General features: G+C 43.8%; 1 long non-coding RNA gene across 2 annotated transcripts in view; it reads left to right on the top strand.

The window, feature by feature from the left end:
- Positions 1-17319, top strand: part of LOC139362779 (uncharacterized) — a 38105-nt gene that overhangs the window by 13490 nt on the left and 7296 nt on the right. For both annotated transcript variants that reach the window (XR_011622075.1, XR_011622076.1), the window contains exon 2: positions 11456-11546. This is a non-coding gene — a long non-coding RNA (uncharacterized lncRNA). The remainder of the gene's footprint in view (positions 1-11455; positions 11547-17319) is intronic.

Raw genomic sequence — 17319 nt, 5'->3', positions numbered from 1 at the left:
AGCTGTGAGAAATAAATTGTCTTTAAGTCATCCAGTTTATGGTACTTTGTTACACCAGCCCAAACTGACTGAAGATGGGGTCCTAGCAAGCAAAATCATAGCTGTGAAGACTGTAATAGTATCTCATCAGCATAGGGAGGGCTATAGGCAAAACATGCACTAGTCTAGCTACTTAATCTTCAAGTATTAAGGACAACCTGTCCTTTTTATACAAGTCATACATTAGACATGTGCCTAAGATTGCAAAACACTGTGATTGAGTTTTCAAGGCTAGGGATACACCTCAAACTCAGATGTACTTCTTTGGTGCCTATTTGTAAGTCAGCAAAATCCAGAATTCAATAATATGTTAATTAATGTATTAATATGAAAATATTTTTGTGCATTATATTTTCTGCATTTTAGATCTTTGTGTGCCGTGGAATATTTGATGATTTTTGGCTTTACTTAGGTTAAGTCAACCAAAGCATTTTGAAATGCTGCTTTTTTTTTTAAATTCACGTGTATTTGTGGGTTTTTGTTTTTGTTATTATTGTTGTTTGAGACAGGGTCTTACTCTGTCACGCAGGCTGGAGTGCAGTGTCACAATCACGGCTCATTGCAGCCTCAACCTCCCAGGCTTGGGTCATCCTCCCACCTCAGCCTCCTGAGCAGCTGAGATTATAGGTGCCCACCACCATGCCCATCTCCTTTTTGTATTTTTAGTGGAGACGGAATCTCACCATGTTGCCCAGGCTGGTCTTGAACTCCTGCGCTCAAGTGATCTGCCCTCCTCGACTTCCCAAAGTGCTAGGATTACAGGTATGAGCCACCACACCAGGCCTAAATCCACATGTATTTGTAATAGTTTTGCCATTGTTTAGACAGGTAGTTTTTAGATTTTTTCAAGTAATAGAAGAAGCCTTTCTTTCAACTAAATCTTATGTGGAAGTCCAATATGCAGCAGTTACGTTAGGCAGTCATAGAGGACTGGCCATTTATAAAAAATATACCCTTGTTTTAAATCTTTGTTTCTTGTATTTAGTCTTGAAGTTCATGTTTTATGACTACGTATTCTATGTTTATTTTATAGCGTGTTAGTAAAATGAAAGGAATTTACATGGATGGGGATGATAAAGATGCTACTGACCTATTATTTTTTTTTTCTTTTTTTTTTTTTTTTTTTTTGAGACGGAGTCTCGCTCTGTAGCCCAGGCTGGAGTGCAGTGGCCGGATCTCAGCTCACTGCAACCTCCGCCTCCCGGGTTCACGCCATTCTCTGGCCTCAGCCTCCCGAGTAGCTGGGACTACAGGCGCTGCCACCTCGCCCGGCTATTTTTTGTATTTCTTAGTAGAGACGGGGTTTCACCGTGTTAGCCAGGATGGTCTCGATCTCCTGACCTCGTGATCCGCCCATCTCGGCCTCCCAAAGTGCTGGGATTACAGGCTTGAGCCACCGCGCCCGGCCTCTACTGACCTATTATTATAGGGCCTATGCTTGGAGTTGCTTTTCAGTAATGGGATTGGATTTATAAGAATCCATCTATCAGGCTGGGTGCAGTGGCTGACGCCTGTAATCCTAGCACTTTGGGAGGCCGAGGCAGGCAGATGACGAGGTCAAGAGATCGAGACCATCCTGGCCAACATGGTGAAACCCCATCTCTACTAAAAATACAAAAATTAGCTGGCTATGGTGCCGCATGCCTGTAGTCCCAGCTACTCAGGAGGCTGAGGCAGGAGATTTGCTTGAATCCGGGAAGCAGAGGTTGTAGTGAGCTAAAAAAAGAATCCATCTATCATCTGGCTGGGCATGATGGCTCACACCTGTAATCCCAGCACTTTGGGAGGCCAAGGAGGGAGGATCACGAGGTCAAGAGATCGAGACCATCCTGGCCAACATGATGAAACCCCGTCTTTAATAAAAATACAAAAATTAGATGGGCGTGGTGGTGGGCGCCTGTAATCCCAGCTACTTGGGAGGCTGAGGCAGGAGAATCGTTTGAATCGCTAGCTGAGATCATGCCACTGCACTCCAGCCTGGGCAACAGAGTGAGACTTCGTCCCAGAAAAAAAAAAGAATCCATCTATCCTCTTTAATTTAGTCCCCTTTGTGGCCACACAGCAGTCTGTGTCCTACACCCACTTGGTCAAGAATATGTGTACTACTCACAAAAATGTATTTCTCAGTAAGTGACTCCCCTCTCTCTCCTTTCACCACTGTTCTTTTAACAATTTTTGTTTGTGCACTATTCATTTAACTGTAACTTTGCCACCTTTGGACTCTAATAGACTCAAAACCTGTTTGTCCAGTTTAGTGTATGTTTGTTTTAGTCCCTCACCCATGACTTACAATCATATTACTGTAAGCTGATATTTGGAACTACATATACCTTTCATATGTTTATTTTTAAACTTTTTTTCTTTTTGCAAGTAGTTTCAGGATCTATATTTTGTTTGTTTGTTTTTGAGACCGAGTCTTGCTCTGTCTCCCAGGCTGGAGTGCAGTGGCATGATCTCAGCTCACTGCAACCTCTGCCTCCTAGGTTCAAGCGATTCTCCTGCCTCAGTCTCCCAAGTAGCTGGGATTACAGGCACCCGCCACCACACCCGGCTAATTTTTGTATTTTTAGTAGAGACGGGGTTTAACCAAGTTGGCCAGGCTAGTCCCAAACTCCTGACTTCAGGTGATCTACCCGCCTTGGCCTCCCAAGTGCTGGGATTACAGGCGTGAGCCACCGTGCCCAGCCTATATATGTTTAAATTGTCATAAAAGCTAACACGCTTTGGGAGGCCGAGGCGGGTGGATCATGAGGTCAGGAGATTGAGACCATCCTGGCTAACATGGTGAAACCCCGTCTCTACTAAAAATACAAAAATAATAAGAATAATTTAGCCGGGCGAGGTGGCGGGCGCCTGTAGTCCCAGCCACTCGGGAGGCTGAGGCAGGAGAATGGTGTGAACCCAGGAGGCAGAACATGTAGTAAGCCAAGATCACACCACTGTACTCTGGCCTGGGAGACAGAGTGAGAATCCGTCTCAAAAAAAAAAAAAAAATACCCAGCACCATTTGGGGATGTTGGGGATAGCAGTGGAATGTTTCAGAATTAGAGTTTTTGTATTTGTGGTATTCTCAGATGGCTCATTTTTCCAAGATCATGCTATGTCAAGTGGCTAGTCTGATAGCCCATAAGCCATAGTTCAGGGACGTTTTTACCTTTTTCTAAAGGGTACATATAAAAAGATATAAAGAACAAACTATTCAGATAGTTTGGCATCAATGAGTCATTTCAATAAAAATATACTCTGAGTCTTCCTTCTTTTAGCAAATGTTTATTGAGCTCCTACTATGTGCTAGCAGTCATTATGCTAAGTTTTAAGTATACAGTAGCAAACTAAATGAACATAATAATCCAGGCCTCACGGGATAAATTACAGCAAAAAAAATTATATGCATAATACATTCATACATGTATAAAATCTTCATACCAATTACAAAGGAAATAAACAGGGCTCTACAGAGAGAGTTAAAGAAGCTACTCTAAATAAAACAGAAAAGGAATGAGAAATGAAAGGAATTCTAGAATTCCAGCATTCTAGCTGGGTGCCGTGGCATGCACCTGTAGCCCCAGCTACTCAGGAGTCTGAGGCAGGAGGACCCCACGATCCCAGAAGTTCAAGTCTAGCCTAGGCAACATAGTGAGACAGAGTGAGAATCCGTCTCAAAAAAACAAACAAAAAAAACCCAACCGAAAGAAAAGAAATAAAAATAAAAACTGCGTTATAGGCTGGGTGTGGTGGCTCGCGCCTGTAATCCCAGCACTTTGGGAGGCCAGGCGGGTGAATCACGAGGTGAGGAGACCGAAACCATCCTGGCTAACACGGTGAAACCCCGTCTCTACTAAAAATACAAAAAAACTAGCCGGGCGAGGTGGCGGGCGCCTGTAATCCCAGCTACTCGGGAGGCTGAGGCAGGAGAATGGCGTGAACCCGGGAGGCGGAGCTTGCAGTGAGCCGAGATCCGGCCACTGCACTCCAGCCTGGGCAACAGAGCGAGACTCCGTCTCAAAAAAAAAAAAAAAAAATACTTTAAAGAACAAGTGGAGGCCAAGTGTAATGGCTCATACCTGTAATCCCAGCACTTTGAGAGGCCGAGTCAGGTGGATCACCTGAGATTAGGAGTTTGAAACCAGCCTGGCCAACATGGTAAAACCCCATCTCTACTAAAAATACAAAAATTAGCTAGGCGTGGTGGTGGGTGCCTGTAATCCCAGCTACTCAGGAGGCTGAGGCGGGAGAATCCCTTGAGCCCAGGAGGGAGAGGTTGAGGTGAGCCGAGATCGCGCCACTGCACTCCAGCCTGGGTGACAGAGCAGGATTCCATCTCGCAAAATAATAATAATAATAATAATAAAGTTTATATGGAGGAGGGAAAAGACCAAGAATAAGCAACGCCATACTGAAGAAGATTAACAAAGTTAGAGGATGGCACTACCCAACTTCAAGGCTTTCTGGCTGGGCATGGTGGTTCACACCTATAATCCCAGCACTTTGGGAGGCTGAGGCAGGTGGATCACCTGAGGTCAGGAGTTCGAGACCAGCCTGACCAACATGGTGAAACCCTGTCTCTACTAAAAATTCAAAAATTAGATGGGCATGGTGGTGGGTGCCTGTAATCCCAGCTACTCAGGAGGCTGAGGCGGGAAAATTGCTTGAATCTGGGAGGCGGAGGTTGCAGTGAGCCGAAATCTCGCCACTGCACTCCAGCCTGGGCAACAGAATGAGACTCCATCTCAAAAAAAAAAAAAAAGACCTACTGTAAAGCTTCAGTAAGCAGGCGCCTGTAATCCCAGCTGCTCTGCAGGCTGAGGCAGAGAATTGCTTGAACCCGGTAGGCAGAGGTTACAGTGAGCTGAGATCGCACCACTGCACTCTACCCTGGGCAACAGAGTGAGTCTCCATCTCAAAAAAAAAAAAAAAGTCATATATCTAGATATAAAATGCAATGCAAAAGCCTTAAGACACCTAAAAGATAAGACAGAATTAAATCCAGATGACCTAGGGTTTTGCGATGACCTTTTAGGTACAACACCAAAGGCATGATACATGAAAGAAAGAACCAATAAGTCCAATAAGTTGGACTTCCTTAAAATTGAAAATTTGTGCTCTGGAAAAGACACTGTCGAGTGGATAAAAAGAGAAGCCACAGATTGGGAGAAAATGTTTGTAAGACATATCCGATAAAAGACTGTTATCTAAAATAGACAATAAATTCTTTGAGAGGGAGTCTTGCTCTGTGGCCCAGGCTGGAGGGCAGTGGCGCGATCTCGACTCACTGCAAGCTCCGCCTCCCAGGTTCACGTCATTGTCCTGCCTCAGCCTCCCGAGTAGCTGGGACTACAGGCGCCCTCCACCACGCCCGACTACTTTTTTTGTATTTTTAGTAGAGATGGGGTTTCACCGTGTTAGCCAGGATGGTCTCAATCTCCTGACCTCCTGATCCGCCCGCCTCGGCCTCCCAAAGTGCTGGGATTACAGTTGTGAGCCACCACGCCTTGCCTACAAAGAATTCTTAAAACTCATCAATAAGAAAACACCCAATTAAAAAATGTACCGGGCTGGGCCCGATGGCTCACGCCTGTAAGCCCAGTACTTTGGGAGCCCAAGGCTAGTGTATCATTGGAGCCCAGGAGTTTGAGACCAGCCTGGCCAGCATGGAGAAACCCCCGTCTCTACTAAAAATACAAAAATTAGCCAGGCATGGTGGCGTGTCACTGTAGTCCCAACTACTCACTTGGGAGGCTGAGGTGGGAGGATCACTTGAGCCTGGGAGGCGGAGGCTGCAGTGAGCTGAGACCACACCACTACACTTCAGCCTGGGCAACAGTGAGACCCCATCTCAAAAAAAAAAAAAAAAAAAGGACCAAACAACACCTTGAAAGACATCACACTGAAGAAGATATTCAGGTGAGAAATAAGCATATGAAAAGATGCTTCATGTGCAGGATCTGAATTTTTTCTAAGAAGGAAAGAAAAAGATGCTGCGCATCGTATGTCATCAGTGAAATGCAAACACAATAATACCTCACCAAAACCTATGATGAGGATGATATGTTTGTTTGTTTACTTGTTTGTTTGTTTTTGAGATGGAGTCTCGCTCTGTCACCCAGGCTAGAGTGCAGTGGCGCGATCTTGGCTCACTGCAACCTCTGCCTGGAAGGTTCAAACAATTCTTCTGCCTCAGGCTCCCAAGTAGCTGGGACTACAGGCGCGTGCCACCATGCCCAGCTAATTTTTTTTTGTATTTTTAGTAGAGACGGGGTTTCACCATGCTGGCCAGGCTGGTCTCGAACTCCTGACCTTGTGATCCACCTGCCTCAGCCTCCCAAAGTGCTGGGATTACAGGTGTGAGCCACCATGCCTGGCCCGATATGTTTTTTAAAGACAGAATCTCATTCTGTTGCCAAGGCTGAAGTACAGTGGTATGATCATAGCTCACTGCAGTCTCAACCTCCTGGCCTCAAGCAGTCCTCCCACTTCGGCCTTGCAAAGTGTTGAGATTACAGGTGTGAGTCACAGTGCCCATCCTACACACCTATTAGAATGACCAAAATCCAGAACACTGGCAACATCAAATGCTGGAGAGGATGTATAGCAACAGGAACTCTCATTCGTTGCTAGTGGGAATGTAAGATGGAAGACTATGTAAGGCAGTTTGGCAGTTTATTAAAAAACGAAACAGGCCAGGCACAGTGGCTCATGCCTGTAATCCCACCGAGATCACACCAGTGCACTCCAACCTGAGCGACAGAGTGAGACTCCATCTCAAAAAAATAAAAATAAAAATAAATTTAAAATGTAACATACTCTTACCCCATGATCTAGCAATCACGCTCCTCGGTATTTAACGAGGAAGCTTTGGCATTTACCAAAGAAGTTGAAAGCTTATGTCCACACAAAAGCCCACACATAGTTTTTGTTGTTTTTTGGGTTTTTGTTTGTTTTTTGAGACAGGGTCTCATTCTGTCACCCAGACTGAAGTGCAACGGTGCAATTATAGCTCATTGCAGCCTCAAACTCCAGGACTCAGGTGATTCTCCTACCTCAGCCTCCTGAGTAGTTAGGATTATAGGCATGTGCTACCACACCAGGCCGGAAACTTCTATTAGATATCCTTTTGTAGCTATTGAGTTTTAAGTTGCATGAATGCATTGCATTGCATTTCAAATTTAAAATACAATTTTAAAAATAAGAATGTTAACTAGACAATTATGTAATAACTTAAAGACTTTGCCTGCCAGAATTTTAGTAAAATGTATTTATTTGGTTTTCAATCATTTTAAAAATTCTTCATTTCTTGAAGATTTATCTAATTTCTCTACCAAGTGTACACAGTAAAAACAGCAACAAGAAAATTACCATCAGGGAGACATCAAAGCAGTATAATGAAACTAATTTAGCAAGAAAGGGTGCAAATAAGAAACGAATACTCAGAGGATCTCAGCTTTTTATTTTAAAAAAATTGAAAGATTAGTACAATGAACATGCATATTAGATTTTATGAATTAAATATGTTACAGGACCATTTTGGAGAGAATTATGTATCTCATGGTGGGGATTCCTGGGGAATCTTTAATGCAGGATAAACTCCAAGGGCCAGAAAAGCTGTTCACCACACTTTTTCTCCTACCTTTTGCCCCACACAATCCCTTACTTATAGAGGAACTGCCCTTATTCAGTAGCTGTTCTTGCTTATTCAGCTCCTTATTCAGGAGCTGTTCGCTGTTCTTGCTAGCCTACGTCCCAAAGAAGACCCAAAAAATACACCGTTTTTTCTTTTTTTCTTTTTTTTTTTTTTTTGAGACGGAGTCTCGCTGTGTCTCCCAGGCTGGAGTGCAGTGGCATGATCTCGGCTCACTGCAAGCTCCGCCTCCCGGGTTCACGCCATTCTCCCGCCTCAGCCTCCCAAGTAGCTGAGACTACAGGTGCCCGCCACCACGCCCGGCTAGTTTTTTTGTATTTTTAGTAGAGACGGGGTTTCACCATGTTAGCCAGGATAGCGTTTTTTCTTAAAAACATTCTTCACACTTGGTCTGATGATTTTTACTTGTTAAATGTAATCCGTTGTCCGGGTGCAGTGGCTCACACCTGTAATCCTAGCACTTTGGGAGGCTGAGGCAGGTGGATCACCTGAGGTCAGGTGTTCAAGACCAGCCTGGCCAAATGGCGAAACCCGGTCTCTGTTAAAAATACAAAAATTAGCTGGCTGTGGTGGCAGGCGCCTATAATCCCAGCTACTTGGGAGGCTGAGGCAGGAGAATCGCTAGAACCCAGGAGGCAGAGGTTGCAGCAAGCCAAGATCACGCCATTGCACTCCAGCCTGGGTCAAAGAGCGAAACTCTGTCTTTAAAAAAAAAAAAAAAAAAAAAAAAAAGGCCGGGCGCGGTGGCTCAAGCCTGTAATCCCAGCACTTTGGGAGGCCGAGACGGGCGGATCACGAGGTCAGGAGATCGAGACCATCCTGGCTAACACGGTGAAACCTCGTCTCTATTAAGAAATACAAAAAACTAGCCGGGCGAGGTGGCGGGCGCCTGTAGTCTCAGCTACTCGGGAGGCTGAGGCAGGAGAATGGCGTGAACCTGGGAGGCGGAGCTTGCAGTGAGCTGAGATCCGGCCACTGCACTCCAGCCTGGGTGACAGAGCGAGACTCCGTCTCAAAAAAAAAAGCAATCCATTGAAAACTTTTTCTTCTCAGTTATTTCTAATTAATTAAGTATAAAATTGAATTCAATTGTTTCAATAATAGTATATACAGAATTCTAAATTATAACTCCATCAGTTTCTTTAAAGCTTTTTGGTTTAACCTTTTCACAATATTTGGTCTCTACTTCCATTGCTATGCAATTTGTTGAGGCAGGATATCTCTCTGGAGTGGAGTAGCGCAGTCACAGCTCACTGCCCCCTCGACATCCTGGGCCCAAGTGACCATCTCACCTCAACCTCTCGAGTAGCTGGGACCACAGGTGCGCACCACCATGACCAGCTAATTTTCTCTATTTATTGTAGAAATAGGGTCTTGCTTTGTTGCCTAGGCTGGTCTCAAACTCCTGGGTTCAAGCGATCCTTCCACCTCGGCCTCCCAAAGTGCTGGGATTGCAGGTGTGAGCCCCCACACCTGACCTGTTTGTTTTTTCAATCCCATGATTTACCTTTCTGTGTCACCTATACCTGAGACTTGGTAACCATCTCTTCACATACTTACAGTTAATTGTTCATCATTCATCACACCTGGATGTCTTGCAGTTGACCGAACTTGCCCAGTTCTTTTCACAATTTCCCATAGGTCTAATTTCACAAACCTTTAATCAGTTGCTGTTCTCTGAATACTGTCCAAGTCTTTTCTCTTTATATCGTATGACATGTAAAATTAAATATAGTTTGTTCCAACTGAAGCCTGCCCAGTGCCAAGTAAAGCAAAAATAATTGCTTCCCTCCTTTTTCATGCATATGCCTTAATACAATCCTAGGAAATATTTGTCTCTTATTTCAACTCATCTAACTTAACACCAACCATAATTGTTGGCTCTCCCTTGGCTGTTTCATCTACAGCTGCCTTTCCAGTATTTCCACATGCTTGCTGCAATTCAGTAGCATGTTAAAAGTTACATGTTACATTTCTAAGAGGATTTCTTTCACACATTTTTTATTTAAAAATTGCCCCATGAACAATGTGAATGTAGTGTTTGGGGCCTCAAGAACTAAGGCTTGAACAATTCCAAGTACTTTTGTGGTGGGACCTGGAAAGACGGATTTAGATGGAGAGGTACCGGGAGAGACTGCTGAAAACTGGAGGAAGATGGCTGCCTTTGGTTTTCTCTTTGTTTTTGTTTTTTGAGACAGAGTTTCGCTCTTGTGGCCCAGGCTAGAGTGCAGTGGTATGATCTCGGCTCACTGCAACTTCCATCTCCCGGGCAAGCGATTCTCCTGCCTCAGCCTCCAGAGTAGCTGCGACTACAGCCACCTGCCACCACGCCCAGCTAACTATGTATTTTTAGTAGAGATAGGGTTTCACCATGTTGGCCAGGCTGGTCTCAAACTCTCGACTTCAGGTAATCTGCCCGCCTTGGTCTCCCCGAGTGGTGGGATTACAGGTGTGAGCCACCGTGCCCGACCAACTGCCTTTGTTTTCTCCTGTCACAGTTCTTTGGTTGTAAGCAAGGGAAACTAATTTCAGCTAACGTAAGCAAAGGGGAATTTGTTGGAACTGTATCAGAGGATTTTTCAGTTGACTGGAGAATCATGCTCAGAAACTGCAAACACCAAGAATGCTCCCAAAAGTAGGAATCTCAGCCATAGTTTATAGAAGAAGAGAGCCGGGTGTGGTGGTTCACGACTATATCTCAGTGCTTTGGGAGGCTGGAGGTGGGAGGATTGCTTGAGGCCAAGGGTTGAACATCAGCCTGGGCAACATAGTGAAACCCTGTCTCTACGAAAAATAAGTTTAAAAAATAAGCCAGGCACAATGGCACGCTCCTGTAATCCTAGCTACTCAGGAGGCTGAGAGACGATTGCTTGAGCCCAGGAGTTCAAGGCTGCAGTGAGTTATGACTGCACCACTGTACTCCAGCCTGGGCATCAGTGTGAGACCTTGTCTCTTTAAAAAAAAAAAATCATAGTGTCCATCTTTGGGGACTCTTCCTTGGTTCTTCCCCAGTTTCAAGTTCTAAACAACCCTGGACACTGGATGTGAGGCACTGTGGGGGATTCTAAGAGTAAAAATACACAACCAGTACCCTTCAGGATGTTACAATCTAGGAAGGATAGAAAGATGCACGAATAATGAAATATAAACCCAAGTGTTAAATATGCTCTAAGAAAAGTAAAATGGGGCCAGGCACGCAGGCTCACACCTGTAATCCCAGCACCTTGGGAGACTGAAGCAGGAGGATCACTTGAGCCTAGGAGTTTGAGACCAGCCTGGAAAACATGGTGAGACCATCCTGGAAAACACAGTGAGACCCCGTCTCTAGTTAAAATAATAATAATAATAATAATAATAATTTTTTAAAAATAAAGTAAACCGGGCTTAACGGCATGAGCCTGTTGTCCCAGCTACTTGGGAGGCTGAGGCAGGAGAATTGCTTGAACCCGGAAGGCGGAGGTTGCAGTGAGCCGAGATGGTGCCACTGCACTCCAGCCTGACAACAGAGTGAGACTCCGTCTCAAAAAGAAAAAAAAGAAAAAGTAAAATGTTCTAAAAGCCAAGTTCCCAATTGTCTCCTGGTTGCAGAGAAATAGATGTTCCCAGTAACTCTCATGGTAACTACGGTTGCCATAAGGTGCATTTAGACTAGCTTTAACAACCTCTCAATTATTTTTTCATTGAACTTCTTCACTCAGATACTACAGTATTTCCAGACAGGTAAGTCCCCTAACCTATGTAAAAGTCCCCTTAGTGCTTGTTTTATCTTCACCCTAGGAAATCTCACATTCAGAGGATACCTCATCAGCTTCATCTGCTCAGATGTCCTCTTGCTCAGCACTTGCAACATTAGTGAAATGACACATTGGTATGTCACTTTTTTGTTTCTTTTCTTTTTTTTTTCTTGAAACGGGGTTTGGCTCTTGTTGCCCAGGCTGGAGGGCAATGGCGTGATCTCACTGCAACCTCCACTTCCTGGGTTCAATCAATTCTCCTGCCGCAGCCTCCCAAGTAGCTGGAATTACAGATGTGTGCCACCACGTCCTACTAATTTTGTATTTCTTTACTAGTGATGGGGTTTCACCATGTTGGTCAGGCTGGTCTTGAACTCCTGACCTCAAGTAGATCCACCTACCTTGGCCTCCCAAAGTGCCAGAATTACAGGCATCAGCCACCATGCCCAGCACCCCCCACTTTTTTTTTTTTTTTTTTGTCTTTAGCAGAGACGAGGCCTTGCTATGTTGCTCAGGCTGGTCTTGAACTCCTGAACTCCTGAGCTCTCACCTTAGCCTCCAAAAGTGCTGGGATTACAGGCCTCAGCTACCATGCCTGTCCACATTTTGTTTTTTTGTTTTGGTTTGGTTTGGGTATGTCATATTTTGATATTAGATGATCCAAAATAATTTATCTTGGTATGCAAGATGTTCAAGGAACAAACAAACAAAAATAAACAAGCATCTATAATAAGGTACCAAAGTTTTGAATTATTTATCTGTGTATATGTATGTATACACACACAGACTATTATGAGGCATTTTAGAAATCACTTTCTCACATGCATTCCAATATAATTTCCTGAGAAAGGAGTTTCATGCAGGGAATTATACATAAACCACAACCTATTTTTATGGCCATTTTGAATTACTTTTGTATTTCAAATTCACTTTTTAAAGCTTCACCCACGGGGCGGGAGGACTGCTCGAGCCCAGGGATTCAGGACAGCAGAGAGGTGTGACCATGCCACTGCACTCAAGCATGGGCAACAAAGTGAGACCCCCATCTCTAAAAAATTTAATAAATAAAGGAAACTTCACTCATGCCCACAGAAGAGAAAATTGTGAGTGAGTGCATCAACATCTACAGTACGCAAAAACAGTAGCTCTGAACATTGTTAGTAGGGTCCTAATAGTTACGATAGCCCAGTGAAAACTCTCAAAGGAAAGTGAAAATCTTCCTTATGTTAATAACATGGAGGGAATCTACCAATTTTATGTTTTTAACAATAAATTTTATGCCTTTTCAGATAATGTGTACTTGTTTTATTGGTATTGTGAGTAAAGGTTGGGGGAGAAATCATAATATTTAAAAATTAGATATGCTACATTTTGGCGATTCTTACATAACTGATTTCACTATTGTTGAATTCTTAACGTTAAGTGAACATGTTTTTGTTTTTGTTTTTTGTTTTGTTTGACAGACAAGGTCTCACTCTATCATCCTGGTTGAAGTGCAGTGGTGTGAACACAGCTCACTGCAGCCTCAGCTTCCTGGGCTCAAGTGATCCTCCCCTAACACCTCAGCTTCCTGAGTAGCTGGGACTACAGGTGTATGCCACCATGCCCTGCTAATTTTTTTATGTGTTATAGAGGCAGTGTCTCGCTTGTTGCCTAGGCAGATCTGGAACTCCTGGGCTTAAGTGATCCTCCCACCTTGGCCTCCCATAGAGTTGGGATTATAGGTGTGAGCCACTGGGCCCAAGGCTTGTTTTTCTTTTTCTGAAACAGTCTCACTCTGTTGCCCAGGCTGGAGTGCAGTGGCACGATCAGAGCTCACTGCGGCCATGACTTCCCGGGCTCAAGCATCCTCCCTTCTGAGCCTCCCTAGTGGCTGGAACTACAGGTGCTCACCATTACACCAGACTAATTTTTTTAATTTTTAATTTTTGTAGAGATGGGGTCTCACTATGTTGCCCAGGGTAGTCTGAAACTCATGGGCTCAAGTGATTCTCCTGCCTCCGCCTCCCCAAGTGCTGGGATTATAGGCATGAGCCACCATGATGCCTAGCCTTAAGTGAATATTTAACAAAATGACTTTGTAGTATTATTTTCTTCATGTACCAATAAAATTGTTGTGGGGTGTTTTCCCCTCCCCCAAATTTGAGTACATCCATGGAAATACATCACTGAGATAAGCATCATCCATTCTTTGTGACAATGTGGAAGAAAGATTAAGAAACTGCCCTTTAGTACTCTCAGGATCTTTGAGGATAGTTCAGAAATCACTAACCGTTACTAGAAATTTGATTGGGTTTTTTGGGGATAATCCAAAAATCATCAAGTATTGATGGAACTTTATCATTCTAAACTTCTTAGAGACTTAAAATTATTTCTTGGAAACTTAAAATTCACGCTAATGCTGGAATGCCACTAGCATCCATGAACATATTTTAAGTAAGAGGTGGTATATTCTACTCTCCACTGTGATATCACAGTTCAGGCCACTGTGATAATGTGCTTATAGATGTGGTAATGCCTCCTCTTGGTACCAAAGCCACATTCATTAGCTTTGTCAAAATAAATGATACCAGTGATACTGATTTCTTGCACTCTCAGTGACATAACAGGATTTCAATGAAACAGTCCCTTTAGTTTTTACTCTTTTATCACAGCCCCCTTAAATTACAACCCGCTTAAATTAGAACTCTGGTGTGAATCTGTATGAGCTATTATGGGTGAGAGGTTACCAGGACAGACCCTCAGAATTATCCTTTCGCTCAGACACTGGTTTAGTCAGAGATCATTCTTCATGGGTTTTGCATTTCTGCACGTCTGGCGAGTGAAGCACTGACTGCCCTTCATTCAGGACTCTCTCTTCAGGGATGTTTGTAGAGCAGACAGTCTTAGAGGCTAGGAATAAGGTTTTCCAGAGCGAAGGGCAAGCAAGTTTATTGCCATTATAAGAGATTCCGGCTCCTGAAGCTGAAGGTTCCTCTTCTATAATGCAGCCCACTGCAAGGGCAGATGCCATCTGGCCTTCTTTGCCTCTCCCTGTGGAAATGGGGACTTTGCAAACTAATGCCAAAAACAAACCACAAAACGGATACTCTGGCTATTAGTATCGCTATTGCTGTAAGAAAGTCTTCATTCTGGCTCGGGACTATGATGTCTTCTGCCAGCATCCATGTGCCAGGCGAACTTTTTAGCTTGTAAGTTGGGTGAAATCTGAGATTGTTTACAGTTTTTCACATTGCCTCAAACCAAATGCACAAGCTCTGACTCCCAAAAGGCTATCTTGTCCCTTATGTGAATATATTCTCAGATGGACTAACTCCACCATTGTTCCAGATGGACGACCCCATGGCTGAGTCCTAGAGGGAACAGAGCTTAGACTCAAATCAGGACCCCTGCTATACGCAACTCTGCCAGTGTAAATTACTGTCATCATCCAAAGGCAGACTTCTCACTGTGCTCATTATGATGCCTATGTCATAAGTAAGGAGGCCCTCCCCCTTGAAATATACTCGGCCTCTATCCTGCAGCTTTATATCCCATGAAGTCTTCTTCAGTTATTCCGCCTGTGTTAGAGCTTTTTCAGTTGCATGGAACAGAAACTCAGCTTATAATTAAAGATTAAACACTGGCTAATGACCAAAAACTAAAGTGATGAACACATTCATTACTTGGTTTGCTTATCCTTTTATTCTCACAGCTAATTTCCTTGATATACACACACACACACACACACACACACACACACACACTGACTGGCTGGGCATAGTGGCTCACACCTGTAATCCAGCACTTTGGGAGGCCGAGGCTGGTGGATCACTTGAGATCAGGAGTTCAAGACCAGCCTGGCCAACTTGGTGAAACCCTGTCTTTACTAGAAATACCAAAAAATGGCTGGGCACGATGTCTCACTCCTGTAATCCCAGCACTTTGGGAGGCCAAGGTGGGCGGATCACAAGGTCAGGAGATCAAGACCATCCTGGCCAACATGGTGAAACCCTGTCTCTACTAAAAATACAAAAATTAACTGGGCATGGTGGCACATGCCTGTAATCCCAGCATTCGGGAGGCTGAGGAAGGAGAATTGCTTGAACCAGGGAGTTGGAGGTTGCAGTGAGCCGAGATCATGCCACTGCACTCCAGCCTGGCGACAGAGCGAGACTGTCTCAAAAAATAAAAATAAAAAAAAGAAATACGGCCTGGTGAGGTGGCTCATACCTCACCCAGGTAATCCCAGCACTTTGGGAGGCCGAGGCGAGCAGATCACCTGAGGTCGGGAGTTCAAGAGCAGCCTGACCGACATGGAGAAACCCCATCTCTACTAAAAGCACAAAATTAGCCAGGCGTGGTGGTGCATACCTGTAATCCCAACTAGTTGGGAGGCTGAGGCAGGAGAATCACTTGAACCTGGGAGGAGGTTGCAGTGAGTTGAAATCACACCACTGCACTCCAGCCTGGGCAACAGAGTGAGATTCTGTCTCAAAAAATAAAAATAAAATAAATAAATAAAAGTGCTGACTGAGTTTATTTCCTGGTTTAAAATGGAAACTTATAAAGTTCAGGCATAAATGTAAAATGAAAATATCTTTTTACCAATAACCCTAATGGCATTCTTGTCATTAGGATTAAGAACGTGAGCCTGTAACAGAAGGAGCCTAAGAGCCTATTTACATTTCTGGAGCTAAAGGCAGTGTACCCCAGAGACCCATTTTATCCCCTTCATTTTCTTCTTACCAGAAGAGCAACTCAGGATCCTTGCTTCTACACATTCCTGGGCATTTTCTTCTCCATATCTTTTTTCCAAAAGATGTCCTTTCCTGCTTACACAGAAAGGTGGAGAAAAAAAAGTCAAAGGATACAATTTCCACTTTCTTTAACCCATGCTATGTGCCCAATTATGTCTCCCCAAAAATTCACATATTGAAATCCGTAAATACCTCAGAATGGGAGTGTATTTGGACATAGGATCTTTAGGGAGGTAATTAGAGTAAAATGAGGTCATTAGAGTGGGCCTCCTTTTTCTTTTTAATAATAGATTCCCTGGCTGGGCACAGGGAATCGCTTGAACCAAGGAGGCAAAGGTTGCAGTGCGCCAAGATCCTGCCATTGCACTCCAGCCTGGGCGACAAGAACAAAACTCCATCTCAAAAATAAAAATAAAAATAAATAATAGATCCCCTCTCCACTCAAAATGATGGGTGGGCACATGGCTTCCTAGCTGGAGACATTTCCCAGCTTCCCTTGCAAATCAGTGTGGCCACTTGAACTAGGTTTTGGTTAATGAAATGTGAGTGGAAGTAATCAGGATTCTTCTGCTTTAATGGCCTCAAGAATGAACTCGCCTACTCTCCACACATTGCCTTACTCAGGGCTGGAATGTGGACAAGGTACTGATGAGCTACTTCAACCCCATGTGGTTGAAGACAACTGCTTGTTACTCAGATACGGAATCTACACACAGAGGCAAGTAGAGACATGGCCAGCTGGGTCCCTGGATGAACTCTTGTCTATCTTCACAACTGTTACAGGGGAGAAATAAACATTTCTTATTTAAAACAATGTTATTACAGCAAGTTAGCCTAAACATTAACTAATACAGCCAGCAGTAAATTAGTACTTTTGTGTCAGGCAGTGTATTCAGCTTCTATGTAGATTATCTGTTTTAACCCTCACAACAGCCCTGTGATCTCGATTCTGCAATTAACCCTGTTCTATCAATGAAGAAATTGAGGCACAAAGTGGCTCAAGTAATTTGACCAAGATCATGCAGCTAGCAGATGGTAGAGCTAGGAAGTATACTTAGGCAGTAGACTTCAAAAACTACTTTTTAGGAAACACTTATACACTGTCAGTGGAAATGTAAATTACCAAAACCTCTATGGGAAACAGTTTGGAGATTTCTCAAAGAACTAA

The sequence above is a fragment of the Macaca nemestrina genome, chromosome 4, assembly GCF_043159975.1.
Source record: "Macaca nemestrina isolate mMacNem1 chromosome 4, mMacNem.hap1, whole genome shotgun sequence".
NCBI lineage: Eukaryota > Metazoa > Chordata > Mammalia > Primates > Cercopithecidae > Macaca > Macaca nemestrina.
Note: the sequence above shows the minus strand (reverse complement) of the source record. Positions and strands in the feature narration are given on the sequence as shown.